Source organism: Salmo salar, chromosome 03 (assembly GCF_965601325.2).
Source record: "Salmo salar chromosome 03, fSalSal1, whole genome shotgun sequence".
Lineage (NCBI taxonomy): Eukaryota > Metazoa > Chordata > Actinopteri > Salmoniformes > Salmonidae > Salmo > Salmo salar.
This window is the reverse complement of record NC_138293.1, coordinates 70734204-70748486: the sequence shown is the minus strand read 5'-3', so window position 1 is coordinate 70748486 and position 14283 is coordinate 70734204.

The following is a 14283-nucleotide window of genomic DNA, read 5'->3' as shown; positions in this document are numbered from 1 at the left end:
ATGTGGTAGGCCTATTCGTTTTAGCCAAGGTAAGTGAGACAAATCAGAGGAGAGTGAAGATTAACAATAATTGTGTTGATATTGGGGACTTGCAGTGACGGAAGAGAAGTATGAGCCAACTCCATTATCTATACCTATAGTGGCAAAAACAATTGGTGGACCAGTCGGCCTATAGGTCACCTTCAGAAGGTGTCTATCCATATAGATAGAGTATTTTCGGCGCCTTGCAACTTTTACAATTTATAGAGGGAAATGTAGCCTATAGAAATGTATAGTAGCCTAATTATGCTCATAACATGCTGCTATTATAATAGCAACAGGAATAATATTCGAGCATATTGAAACTAGGCTACTATGCCAATTAAATGTAGCAGCTAGCCTACTTGTAATTTCGTGACAGGCATATGACTAGATCTGGCTAAGGTAAAGGGCTTGCTGACATTATTTTTCCTCCACGAGAAGCCTATTTAGCGAGAGGTAACAGGACGGTCATAATGTCATAAATTATACACTGAAAAAAATGTAATTGATATGGCTTATTTCTCATGAACAAGGAAACCATCGGCCTGCTACTCAATTGAAAACACACACCTTTAAACATATAACAGTCCGTAATGACACCGTTAAATTGCCTTTTATATAGGCCTAATAGCCAACTGAGAATAAACTGGTATTATGCTGAAAGTAATAGATTTGCACTTGCCAATACATAAAAGGAATGCCAGAAGCGGAGGGCACTTTTGTATTGTTGGAAGGCCCTGGGTTGTTTATGTTTAATGATTTAGTCCTTTGTTGGGATTTCCACATTTCCTATTGATACCCCAGGGCAGCGGGCGACTGGGCTGGTGTGGGTGGGCTACGTTACCGACAAGCTGCAGATGATTTGCCAAATTCATCACGCATGTCTTCAGATTGGAAACAGGTCCAATGCCGTGGCGGAAAAACGCGTTGTGTGGTTTCAATAACAAAAACGGAAAATAATAGAAATTCGTCTGAATTTCCACAGATATGGCGCTAATATGACAATAGCTGGCACGAGAAACATTATTCTTTTCTCGTTGAAATGTCTCGTTGAGAAACCAGAGATGGAAATGATCAAACCAACAAAGGCCCTATACTGAGATAGCCTATTGGCTAAATGACAGTTCATTCATTATAAGAAACAATTGAAAGTTAACGCCCCATCGGATATTGTTATTAGATGCGACATAAAAGATGATGCTGTCGCGTAAAAGTTGTATTGCGTCGTCATATCACATCGTAAATTATATTTAAAGCAGCTTAGTCCTACCGAGAAATAGAGCTAAACCCAAGTTAAATTCATCTGCTGAGGAACTTTTTAGTAATTTGAAGTATAGGCGTTCCATTCATTTGTTCTTCAGACCCCAGCCTCTCTCTCTCTCTCACTCACAAACACACGCACACAGTAAATCATTTAAAACTATTATTCTTCAGACATTCGTCTACATATTTCTGTAAAAAATTCTGTCAAAATATCCCTTCAATGTGTAAGCCTGATCAAATTGAAAACAAAAAATGTAGACTAACAAATGCTTTTTATTAGGAAATATTGACTAGCACTTCAAAGACTGAGGATGTTTTCTGTCAATTTCACATAAACACCTATTCAGCTTTATCAACTTAAAACCTAGGCAGTGCAGTGTTGAATGACTCAGGCATAATGTGAGAGGCTAGTTTATCATGAAGTAATAGCTCATCCACATTTAACGAACTGCTGAGCCAAACAATAGTGATGTAAGAAACGAAATAACGGGAAGTGTGTGCATGTGTATTGTTCTGTGAATGAGTGAGTGTGTGTGCTTGACTCACTGTCTCTGCATTTAGGAGGGATCCAGAAGAGGTTGGAATTTCATAAATCATCAGGTCAGTACGTTTTGCTTTACAAGAGTTTTCACTATCGCCTTTTTGTGTGCTATTACATTTACCCCCCCCCCCATGCCTTCAGTTTCAAATAGCTTTTGGCAAATAAAGAAATATTACATCTCTATGAAGGAGCACATTTCCAAGGAGTCGACGTCAAACCACATGTTAACTACAGAGGACCAAAAGCAATTTCTAATTTAGAATATCTAGTCATGTTGAGTGTGTTCAGAGAGACGTTTCTCCAAAAGCGAGCATGACGCCATCTTGTGGCATAAATGAAAAATCACACCATCACATTCAAAAACATAAGACGTCATCAATTACCACTTAGAGCAGGGATGGGCAACTTCCTGCCCCACCCTTTTGTAGGCCCCTGTACCAATAAAAATAGCAAAAATAATAACAATAATAATAACTAGGAACGCCTTCAAGACTGTTGGAAAAGCATTCCAGATTAAGCTGGTTGAGAGAATGCCAAGAGTGTGCAAAGCTGTCATCAAGGCATATATATATAGTACCAGTCAAAAGTTTGGACACACCTACTCATTCCAGGGTTTTTCTTTATTTTTTACTATTTTCCACATTGTAGAATAATAGTGAAGACATCAAAACTATTCAATAACACACATTGAATAATGTAGTAACCAAAAAAGTATTAAACAAATTAAATATATTTGACATTTGAGATTCTTCAAAAGTAGCCACCCTTTGCCTTGATGACAGCTTTGCACACTCTTGGCATTCTCTCAACCAGCTTCACCTGGAATGCTTTTCCAACAGTCTTGAAGGCGTTCCCACATATTCTGAACACTTGTTGGCTGCTTTTCCTTCACTCTGCGGCCCAACTCATCCCAAACTATCTCAATTGGGTTGAGGACGGGTGGATGTGGAGGCCAGGCCATATGATGCAGCTCTCCATCACTCTCCTACTTGGTCAAATAGCCCTTACACAGCCTGGAGGTGTGTTGGGTCATTGTCCTGTTGAAAAAAAATTATATTCCCACTAAGTGCAAACCGGATGGGATGGCGTATTGCTACAGAATGCTGTGGTAGCCATGCTGGTTAAGTGTGCCTTGAATTCTAAATAAATCACTGATAGTGTCACCAGCAAAACACCCCCACAACATCACACCTCCTCCTCCATGCTTCACTGTGGGAACCACACATGCGGGGATCATCCGTTCATCGATTCTACATCTCACAAAGACACGGCGGTTGGAACCAAAAATCTCAAATTTGGACTCATCAGATCAAAGGACAGATTTCCACCGGTCTAATGTCCATTGCTCATGTTTCTTGGCCCAAGCAAGTCTCTTCTTCTTATTGGTGTCCTTTAGAAGTGGTTCCTTTGCAGCAATTAGATCATGAAGGACTGATTCACACAGTCTCTTCTGAATAGTTAATGTTGAGATGTGTCTATTACTTGAACTCTGTGAAGCATTTATTTGTCCTGGAATTTCTGAGGCTGGTAACTCTAATGAACTTATCCTCTGCAGCAGAGGTAAATCTTGGTATTCCTTTCCTGTGGTGGTCCTCATGAGAGCCAGTTTCATCATAGCGCTTGAAGGTTTTTTTTAATTCTTGAAATGTTCCAGATTGACTGACCATGTCTTAAAGTAATGATGGACTGTCGTTTCTCTTTGCTTATTTGAGTTGTTCTTGCCATAAAATGGACTTGGTCTTTTACCAAATAGGGCTATCTTCTGTATACCACCCCTACCTTGACACAACACAACTGATTGGCTCAAACACATTAAAAAGGAAAGAAATTCCTCAAATTAACTTTTAACAAAGGCACACCTGTTAATTGAAATGCATTCCAGATGACTACCTCATGAAGCTGGTTGAGAGAATGCCAATAGAGTGCAAAGCTGTCATCAAGGCAAAGGGTGGCTACATTGAAGAATCTCAAATATAAAATATATTTAGATTTGTTTTACACCTTTTCAAATCAAATCAAATTGTATTGGTCACATACACGTGTTTAGCAGTTGTTGTGGGTGTAGCGAAATGTTTGTGCTTCTAGTTCCGACAGTGCAGCAATATCTAACAAGTAATATGTAACAATTTCACAACAATGACCAAATACACACAAATCTAAGTAAAGGAATGGAATTAAGAATATATAAATATATGGATGAGCAATGTCAGAGCGGCATAGACTAAGATACAGTAGATAGAATACAGTATAAACATATGAGATGAGTAATCCAAGGTACTGTATGTAAACATTATTTAAGTGGCATTATTAAAGTGACCAATGATTTTGAATCTGTGTATGTAAACAGCAGCCTCGCTGTGCTAGTGATGGCTATTTAACAGTCTGATGGCCTTGAGATAGAAGCTGTTTTTCAGTCTCTTGGTACCAGCTTTGATGTACCTGTACTGACCTCACCTTCTGGATGATAGCAGGGTGAACAGGCAGTGGTTCGGGTGGTTGTTGTCCTTGAAGATCTTTTTGGCCTTCCTGTGACATCGGGTGCTGTAGGTGTCCTGGAGGGCAGGTAGTTCGTCCTGGAGAGCCCTGCAGTTGTGGGCGGTGCAGTTACCGTACCAGGCAGTGATACAGCCCAACAGGATGCTCTCAATTGTGCATCTGTAAAAGTTTGTAAGGGTTTTAGGTGACAAGCCAAATTTCTTCAGCCTCCTGAGGTTGAAGAGGTGCTGTTGCGCCTTCTTCACCACACTGTCTGTGTGGGTGGACCATTTCAGTTTGACAGTGATACACTTGAAGTCGGAAGTTTACATACACTTAGGTTGGAGTCGTTGAAACTCGTTTTTCAACCACTCCACAAATTTGTTGTTAACAAACTATAGTTTTGGCAAGTCGGTTAGGACATCTACTTTGTGCATGACACCAAGTAATTTTTCCAACAATTGTTTATTTCACTTATAATTCACTGTATCACAATTCCAGTGGGTCAGAAGTTTACATACACTAAGTTGACTGTTCCTTTAAACAGCTTGGAAAATTCCAGAAAATGATGTCATGGCTTTAGAAGCTTCTGATAGGCTTATTGACATCATTTGAGTCAATTGGAGGTGTACCCGTGAATGTATTTCAAGGCCTACCTTCAAACTCAGTGCCTCTTTGCTTGACATCATGGGAAAATGAAAATAGATCAGCCAAGACCTCAGAAGAAAAATTGTAGACCTCCACAAGTCTGGTTCATCCTTGGGAGCAATTTCCAAACGTCTGTTGGTACCACTTTCATCTGTTCAAACAATAGTACGCAAGTATAAACACCATGGGACCACGCAGCCGTCATACCGCTCAGGAAGGAGACGCGTTCTGTCTCCTAGAGATGAACATATTTTGGTGCAAATAGTGCAAATCAATCCCAGAACAACAGCAAAGGACCTTGTAAATATGCTGGAGGAAACAGGTACAAAAGTATCTATATCCACAGTAAACGAGTACTATATCGACATAACCTGAAAGGCCGCTCAGCAAGGAAGAAGCCACTGTTCCAAAACCGCCATAAAAAAGCCAGACTACGGTTTGCAACTGCAAAAGGGGATGAAGATCATACTTTTTGGAGAAATGTCCTCTGGTCTGATGAAACGAGATTAGTACTGTTTGGCCATAATGACCATCGTTATGTTTGGAGGAAAAAGGGGGAGGCTTGCAAGCCAAAGAACACCATTCCAACCGTGAAGAACGGGGGTGGCAGCATCATGTTGCGGGGGTGCTTTGCTGCAGGAGGGACTGGTACACTTCACGAAATAGATGGCATCATGAGGATGGAAACTTATGTGGATATATTGAAGCAACATCTTAAGACATCAGTCAGGAAGTTAAAGCTTGGTCACAATGGGTCTTCCAAATGGACAATGACCCCAAGCATACTTCCAAAGTTGTGGGAAAATGGCTTAAGGACAACAAAGTCAAGGTATTGGAGTGGCCATCTGAAACTGAAAAAGTGTGTGCGAGCAAGGAAGCCTACAAACCTGACTCTGTTACACCAGCTCTGTCAGGAGGAATGGGCCAAAATGCACCCAACTTATTGTGGGAAGCTTGTGGAATGCTACCTGAAACATTTGACCCAAGTTAAACAATTTAAAGGCAATGCTACCAAATAATAATTGAGTGTATATAAACTTCTGACCCACTGGGAATGTGATGAAAGAAATGAAAGCTGAAATAAATCATTCTCTCTACTATTATTCTGACATTTCACATTCTTAAAACAAAGTGGTGATCCTAACTGACCTAATACAGGGAATTTTTACTAGGATTAAATGTCAGGAATTGTGAAAAACTGAGTTTAAATGTATTTAGCTAAGGTGTATGTAAACTTCAGACTTCAACTGTATATGTGCTGAGGCCTGACGATGCTAGTGTAATCAATGAAGGCACTGGCTGTCCCAGAGTTTACACTTGATCTATTTTCTAATTTACCAGAGTTCTGAGATTAATCATGACTGACCACATAATAAAACGATGGCATTACGGCTCTGACACTGTTATCATACAGTCTCTGTTCGATACATGGGCTAAAATGACCCATGAGGTTATTTTCCTGACACCACACTCCCAGAGCCCTCACCTCCTCCCTGTATGCTGTCTCGTCATTGTTGGTAATCAAGCCTACTACTGTTGTGTCGTCTGAAAACTTGATGATTGAGTTGGAGACATGCATGGCCACTCAGTCATGAGTGAACAGGGAGTACAGGAGGGGGCTGAGCACGCACCCTTGTGGGGCCCCAGTGTTGAGGATCAGCAAAGTGGAGAGATTGTTTCCTACCTTCACCACCTGGAGTTGGCCCGTCAGGAAGTCCAGGACCCAATTGCACAGGGCGGGGATCAGACCCAGGGCCTCAAGCTTAATGATGAGCTTGGAGGGTACTATGGTGTTGAATGCTGAGCTATAGTCAATGAACAGCATTCTTACATAGGTATTCCTCTTGTCCAGATGGGATAGGGCAGTGTGATGGCGATTGCAACGTCTGTGGACCTATTGGGGCGGTAAGCAAATTGAAGTGGGTCTAGGGTGACAGGTAAGGTGGAGGTGATAGGATCATTGACTAGTCTCTCAAAGCACTTCATGATGACAGAAGTGAGGGCTACGTGGCAATAGTCATTTAGTTCAGTTACCTTTGCATTCTTGGGTACAGGAACAATGGTGGCCATCTTGAAGCATGTGGGGACAGCAGGCTGGGATAGGGAGAGATTGAATATGTCCGTAAACACACCAGCCAGCTGATCTGCGCATGCTCTAAGGATGCGGCTAGGGATGCCGTCTGGGTCGGCAGTCTTGTGAGGGATAACACGTTTAAATGTCTTACTCACGTCGGCCACAGAGAAGGAGAGCCCACAGTCCTTGGTAGCTGGCCGCGTCAGTGGCACTGTGTTATCCTCAAAGTGGGCAAAGAACGTGTTTAGCTTGTCCTGAAGCAAGATGTCTTTGTCCGCGACGTGGCTGGTTTTCCTTTTGTAGTCTGTGATTGTCTGTAGACCCTGCCACATACGTCTCTTGTAAGAAAGCTAATGAATTGAGACTCCACTTTGTCTCTATACTGCTGTTTTGCCTGTTTGATTGCCTTGCGGAGGGAATGACTACTCTGTTTGTATTCTGCCATATTCCCAGTCACCTTGCCATGGTTAAATGAAGTGGTTCGCACTTTCAGTTTTGTGCGAATGCTGCTATCTATACACGGTTTCTGGTTAGGGTAGGTTTTAATAGTCACAGTGGGAACAACATCTCCTATACACTTCTTGATGAAATCACTAACCGTCTCAGTGTACACGTCAAAATTATTCTCGGAAGCTACCCGGAACATATCCCAGTCCGCATGATGAAAACAATCTTGAAGCGTGGATTCCAATTGGTCAGACCAGCATTGAATAGTCCTTAGCATGGGTACTTCCTGTTTGAGTTTCTGCCTATAGGAAGGGAGGAGAAAAATGGAGTCGTGGTCAGATTTGCCGAAAGGAGTGCAGGGGAGGGCCTTGTATGAATCCCGGAAGTTGGAATAACAATGGTCGAGTGTTTTTCCAGAGTGAGTACTACAGTCGATATGCTGATAGAATTTAGGTAGCCTTTTCCTCAAATTTGCTTTGTTAAAATCTCCAGCTACAATAAATGCAGACTCAGGATATATGGTTTCCAGTTTGCATAAACTCCAGCGAAGTTCCTTGAGGGCCATCGTGGTATCGGCTTGAGGGGGGATATACACGGCTGTGATAATTTGATTGTAAGGTATTCTAGGTTCAGTGAACAAAAGGACTTGAGTTCCTCTATGAGCCGTTAATCATGAAATATACACCCCCGCCCGTCTTCTTCCCAGAGAGGTGTTTATTCCTGTCGGCGCGATGAACTGAGAATCCAGATGGCTGGACCGACTCCGACAGTATCTTGTCTACTTTGTTATGCTGGGACTGAACATTAGTGAGTAATATACTCGGAAGCGGTTGGTGGTGTGCGCGGCTCCTAAGTTGGACTAGAAGACCCCTTCGAGTCTCTCTTTTCGGCGTCGTTGTTTTGGGTCTGTCACATTCGTCATAAAAATGATCAGACCAAGGCGCAGCGTGAGTAGCGTTCCACATAATTTATTATGAAGTGAAACGTAATGCAAAATACAAAACAAATAAAGAATAGACGAACCGTGACTATAATACAACTATACATAAACAATATCCCATAACCCCCCAGTGAAAAACAAGCTACTTAAGTATGATCCCCAACTAGAGACAACGATTACCAGCTGTCTCTAATTGGGAATCACACCAATGACCTAAACATAGTAAAAATAAACTAGAACCCCACATAGAAAATAACAACAAGAAAAAACCCCTGTCACACCCTGACCTACTCTACCATAGAAAATAAAAGCTTTCTATGGTCAGGACGTGACAGTACCCCCCCCCCCCAAAGGTGCGGACTCCGAATGCAAAACCTGAAGAAAAAAAAAGGGAGGATTAGGGTGGGTGTCTAGTGTCGGTGGCGGCTCTGGTGCAGGACGAAGAACCCTCTCATCCTGCTTATCCGCCAGCATAGGAGGTGGCTCTGGTGCAGGACGACGAACCCTCTCATCCTGCGAATCCGACATCATCGGTGGAAGCTCTGGACCGCCGACCGTCACTGGAGGTTCTGGACTGCCAACCGTCGCTGGAGGTTCTGGACCGCCGACCATCGCTGGAGGCTCTGGACCGCAGACCATCGCTGGAGACTCTGGACCGCAGACCGTCGCTGGAGACTCTGGACCGCAGACCGTCGCTGGAGACTCTGGACCACAGACCGTCGCTGGAGACTCTGGACTGTGGGCCCTCTCAGGAGGCTCCGGACTGTGGGCCTTCTCAGGAGGTTCAGGACTGTGGGCCTTTTCAGGAGGTTCCGGACTGTGGGACTTCTCAGGAGGTTCCGGACTGTGGGCCTTCTCAGGAGGTTCCAGAATGTTGACCTTCTCATGAGGTTCCGGAATGTGGGCCGTCTCAGGAGGTTCTGGACTGTGGGCCGTCTCAGGAGGTTCCGGACTGTGGGCCTTCTCAGGAGGTTCCGGACTGTGGACTGTCGTGTTGTCATGTGTTGCTTCCTAGCTATGTTGTTGTCTTAGGTCTCTCTTTAAGTAGTGTTGTGGTGTCTCTCTTGTCGTGATGTGTGTTTTGTCCTATATTTTAATTTTATTTTTAATCCCAGCCTCCGTCCCCGTACGAGGCCTTTTGCCTTCTGCCGTCATTGTAAATACGAATTTGTTCTTAACTGACTTGCCTAGTTAAATAAAGGTTAAATAAATAAAAATTGAGGTTTATATTTTGTAAAACAACAGGGGGATTTGTACATTTGAATTGCATGCTCGTTTTATTATTTAAAAGTGAAACAAGAATTGCATCACGAGTGTGTCCTGAGGTTGATGGGTTTACTTATCACCTCACCACTCTCTGGAAGTACCCACAGAAATTCAGCAACACGTGACAACAGAACGCCCACGAGGCGGTGGTTTGGGATTCACAGAAAAGTTATGTTTGTGATTTACCTTTTTTTCTGATCACATGACCTGGCCAGCAAAAAAGTCCGGGCACGTTCGGATCACTTTTGTCAAGTCCTTTCAAAGTGTGTTGCATTATGGGGATATAAATTGTCCTACATGTCGACTGCATGAACGTTACAAAAATCATTTGATCAAAAGGGATCATATTTTGAACGCAGCCATCGCCTGCATTGTGTGACGCTCTATTGTTAACCAATCATTAGGGCGTTTTTGTTTGACCCATGATAGGATGACCAAAAATGTGACTAAAATAGGAACCAACTTTGCTGCAATTCATGTATACAGTGGATATGTACAAATTAATGTGATATTTGAGGTTCTCTCTCACACCAATTGATTGTACAATGTACACATATATATTTAAGTTTGTGAGTGTGTAATATGGGGATTGGAGACATGTTTATTTGGACTTAATAAAGAAAAACTTTTGTAAACAATGGGAACACTGCCATTTTGCACGGAGCCTTGCTGTTGGAAAACCACATCAATCCAATTGATGACAGATTTTCATGCAAATATTATAAAATCCACATAAAGAAAATTTGCCAATTTTCCCATCAGTGGTGTGTTGCCACCAAACTGACTCATATTTTCCCTGTTTTTTCCCCGCCTACTCGTCATTAAATCGAGTTAGAGAGTAAATCGACACCATTGCAGCCTGAATGGAGAATGTTTTATGTAGAAATATATAAAGGAAGAGAAGCTTAGGCCTAACCCCAGAGAGTTAGAGAGAGATATGCCGGTGGCATGCTACAACACCTACCTGCATTTCATTATGTCAAATGGCTCCTGCGTCAGCTATACAGATAGAGACGTGCAAAGGGAGGCTAATTCGTACATTTTTTATCCGAATATTTTTATAAAGATAAGCATTATATTGTTAGATTATATAGATTAAAATATAGGAGTAACTCTGGTAGGCCTGAAACAGACTTCCTCACCTCAAGTTCAACTGTCTGAGTCAGTTGGAGAGCCGGGTCAGGAGAGCTGGGGCGCACCGCCTTCATATCATAGGCCTGCAGTAGCTAAAGCTTAACAATAACCATACAATACCAAACCTTCAGAAACGTTTCTAAACTTTATTAGTGTAATATAAATAAGTAAGTCAAGCCATTGTTTATAGGGAAAATACGACGAGAGTGAATGTAAACCAAGGAAAAAACGCACTACCCTCCCCCCAGTAAATGTCGACCTGTCCCTATAGTGTCCAACTTTTAACTGTTGCAAATGCACGTTGCTGACTTCACTCGTAGACTTTTGTCTACAGTCAGTTGCTTTTGCCTCACCACTTAAACGATCCCTCTGTTATCAGTTACTGAGTTTTCCCAGTGAGGTCACTTTAAGGTCAGAAAAAAACAAATGTCCCTACTTATAGCACATGCATTGCAGCAAAATATGTGAACTAAACTCAGCAAAAAAAGAAACGTCCTCTCACTGTCAACTGCGTTTATTTTGAGCAAACTTAACAAGTGTAAATATTTGTATGAACGTAACAAGATTCAACATCTGAGACATAAACTGAACAAGTTCCACAGACATGTGACTAACAGAAATGGAATAATGTGTCCCTGAACAAAGGGGGGGGGGGGGGGTCAAAATCTAAAGTAACAGTAACAGTCAGTATCTGGTGTAGCCACCAGCAGCATTAAGTACCACAGTGCATCTCCTCCTCATGGACTGCACCAGATTTGTCAGTTATTGCTCTGAGATGTTACCCCACTCTTCCACCAAGGCACCTGCAAGTTCCCGGACATTTCTGGGGGGAATGGCCCTAGCCCTCACCCTCCGATCCAACAGGTCCCAGACGTGCTCAATGGGATTGAGATCCGGGCTCTTCGCTGGCCATGGCAGAACACTGACATTCCTGTCTTGCAGGAAATCACGCACAGAACGAGCAGTTTCGCTGGTGGCATTGTCATGCTGGAGGGTCATGTCAGGATGAGCCTGCAGGAAGGGTACCACATGAGGGAGGAGGATGTCTTCCCTGTAACGCACAGAGTTGAGATTGCCTGCAATGACATCAAGCTCAGTCCGATGATGCTGTGACACACCGCCCCAGACCATGATGGACCCTCCACCTCCAAAACGATCCCGCTCCAGAGTACAGGCTTTGGTGTAACGCTCATTTCTTCGACGATAAACGCGAATCCGACCATCACCCCTGGTCAGAGAAAACCGCGACTCGTCAGTGAAGATCACTTTTTGCCAGTCCTGTCTGGTCCAGCGACGGTGGGTTTGTGCCCATAGGCGATGTTGTTGCCGGTGATGTCTGGTGAGGACCTGCCTTACAACAGGCCTATAAGCCCTCAGACCAGCCTCTCTCAGCCTATTGCGGACAGTCTGAGCACTGATGAAGGGATTGTGCGTTCCTGGTCTACCTCGGGCAGTTGTTGTTGCCATCCTGTACCTGTCCCGCAGGTGTGATGTTAGGATGTACCGATCCTGTGCAGGTGTTGTTATACGTGGTTTGCCACTGCGAGGACGATCAGCTGTCCGTCCTGTCTCACTGTAGCGCTGTCTTAGGCGTCTCACAGTACGGATATTGCAATTTATTGCCCTGGCCACATTTGCAGTCCTCATGCATCCTTGCAGCATGCCTAAGGCACGCTCACGCAGATGAGCAGGGACCCTGGGAATCTTTCTTTTGGTGTTTTTCCGAGTCAGTAGAAAGGCCTCTTTAGTGTCCTAAGTTTTCATAACTTTGACCTTAATTGCCTACCATCTGTAAGCTGTTAGTGTCTTAACGACCGTTCCACAGGTGCATGTTCATTAATTGTTTATGGTTCATTGAACAAGCATGGGAAACAGTGTTTAAACCCTTTACAATATAGATCTGTGAAGTTATTTGGATTTTAACGAATTATCTTTGAAAGACAGGGTCCTGAAAAAGGGACATTCCTTTTTTTGCTGAGTTTATATAAAATACCCCATCAATCTTATAACTTTTTTTTTAAAGACACACTTTCTCTCATAGATGGGGCTGAATGGTCATACATGGTGTGATGTCGTAGTTGTACGGGCCAGATGTGTTGGTTCATGTTTAATTATTTCCCATGTGTCTAGTTCCCACGGCAAGCTGAGTCTCTGGCACCCTGCCTGTCTGGAGGAATGTAATTTCAGTTACTCAATGTTTACTTAAATTGTATTGTTTGTCACTTCCTGTTTTAGTGAATTTAATGTTTATAACAGAACATTGCATTTAAAGTGTGGACAGAGATTGTGACATAGACTGAGTATACCAAAGATTAGGAACCCCCCCCCTTTTGCCTCCAGAACAGCCTCAATTCGTCGTGGCATAGACTCTACAAGGTGTCGAAAGCGTTCCACAGGGATACTGCCCCATGTTGACTCCGATGTTTTCCACAGTTGTTTCAAGTTGGCTGGATGTCCTTTGGGTGGTGGACAATTATTGAAACACACAGGAAACTGTTGAGTGTCAAAAACCCAGCAGTGTTGCAGTTCTTGACACAAATTGGTGCGCCTTGCATCTATAACCATACCCCGTTCAAAGGCACTTAAATCTTTTGTCTTGCCCATTCATCCTCTGAATGGCATACACACGCAATCCATATCTCAATTGTCTCAAGGATTAAAAATCCTTCTTTAACCTGTCTCCTCTCCTTCATCTACACTGATTTTAAGTGGATTTAACAAGTGACATCAATAAGGGATCATAGATTTCACCTGGATTCACCCGGTCCATCTATGTCATGGAAAGAGCAGGTGTTCTTAATGTTTTCTATACTCGGTGTAAAGCATGCACAGAGATGATGATTTAAAGTGTTATTAGGTAGGCCTATTTTTTAAAATAAAACATCAGTCAGCTTTAGAGGCCCGGGTGGTGTAAAGTAGCCCTACTGTCAGGTGTGTGCGTACTGGTAGCGAAGTCAGGTGCAGGAGAGCAGAGATTTGTGAACAGGCACACACTTTATTGAGGCAAAAGTGCAAAACGCGCAAAACAGTCACAAGATTTATGTTTAGCAATAAACATCTTCGTGAAATACCACGGAAAAAACAAACCAGTCTAGTGCTTCAACAATAAACACGTAACACAAACAATCTTTCACAAAGACATGATGAACAGAGGAATAAATACATGTAGATTGATTGGGGAATGAAAACCAGGTGTGCAGGGAACAAGACAAAACAAATGGATACATGAAAAACGGAGCAGCAATGGCTAGAAAGCCGGTGACGTCGACCGCCGAACACTGCCCGAACAAGGAGAGGAGCTGACTTCGGCGGAAGTCGTGACACCTACCTGCAATAAAATGTAGTACTTTTAATAAAAGATTATTGAATTTGATTAAATTGGATTAAATTCAAGCATTGTGTTGTCTGCCTGCTTTTCCCTACTATGTCTTCATTGAAACTCCCCATCATACAGTTGGTGAGCGAACATACAGT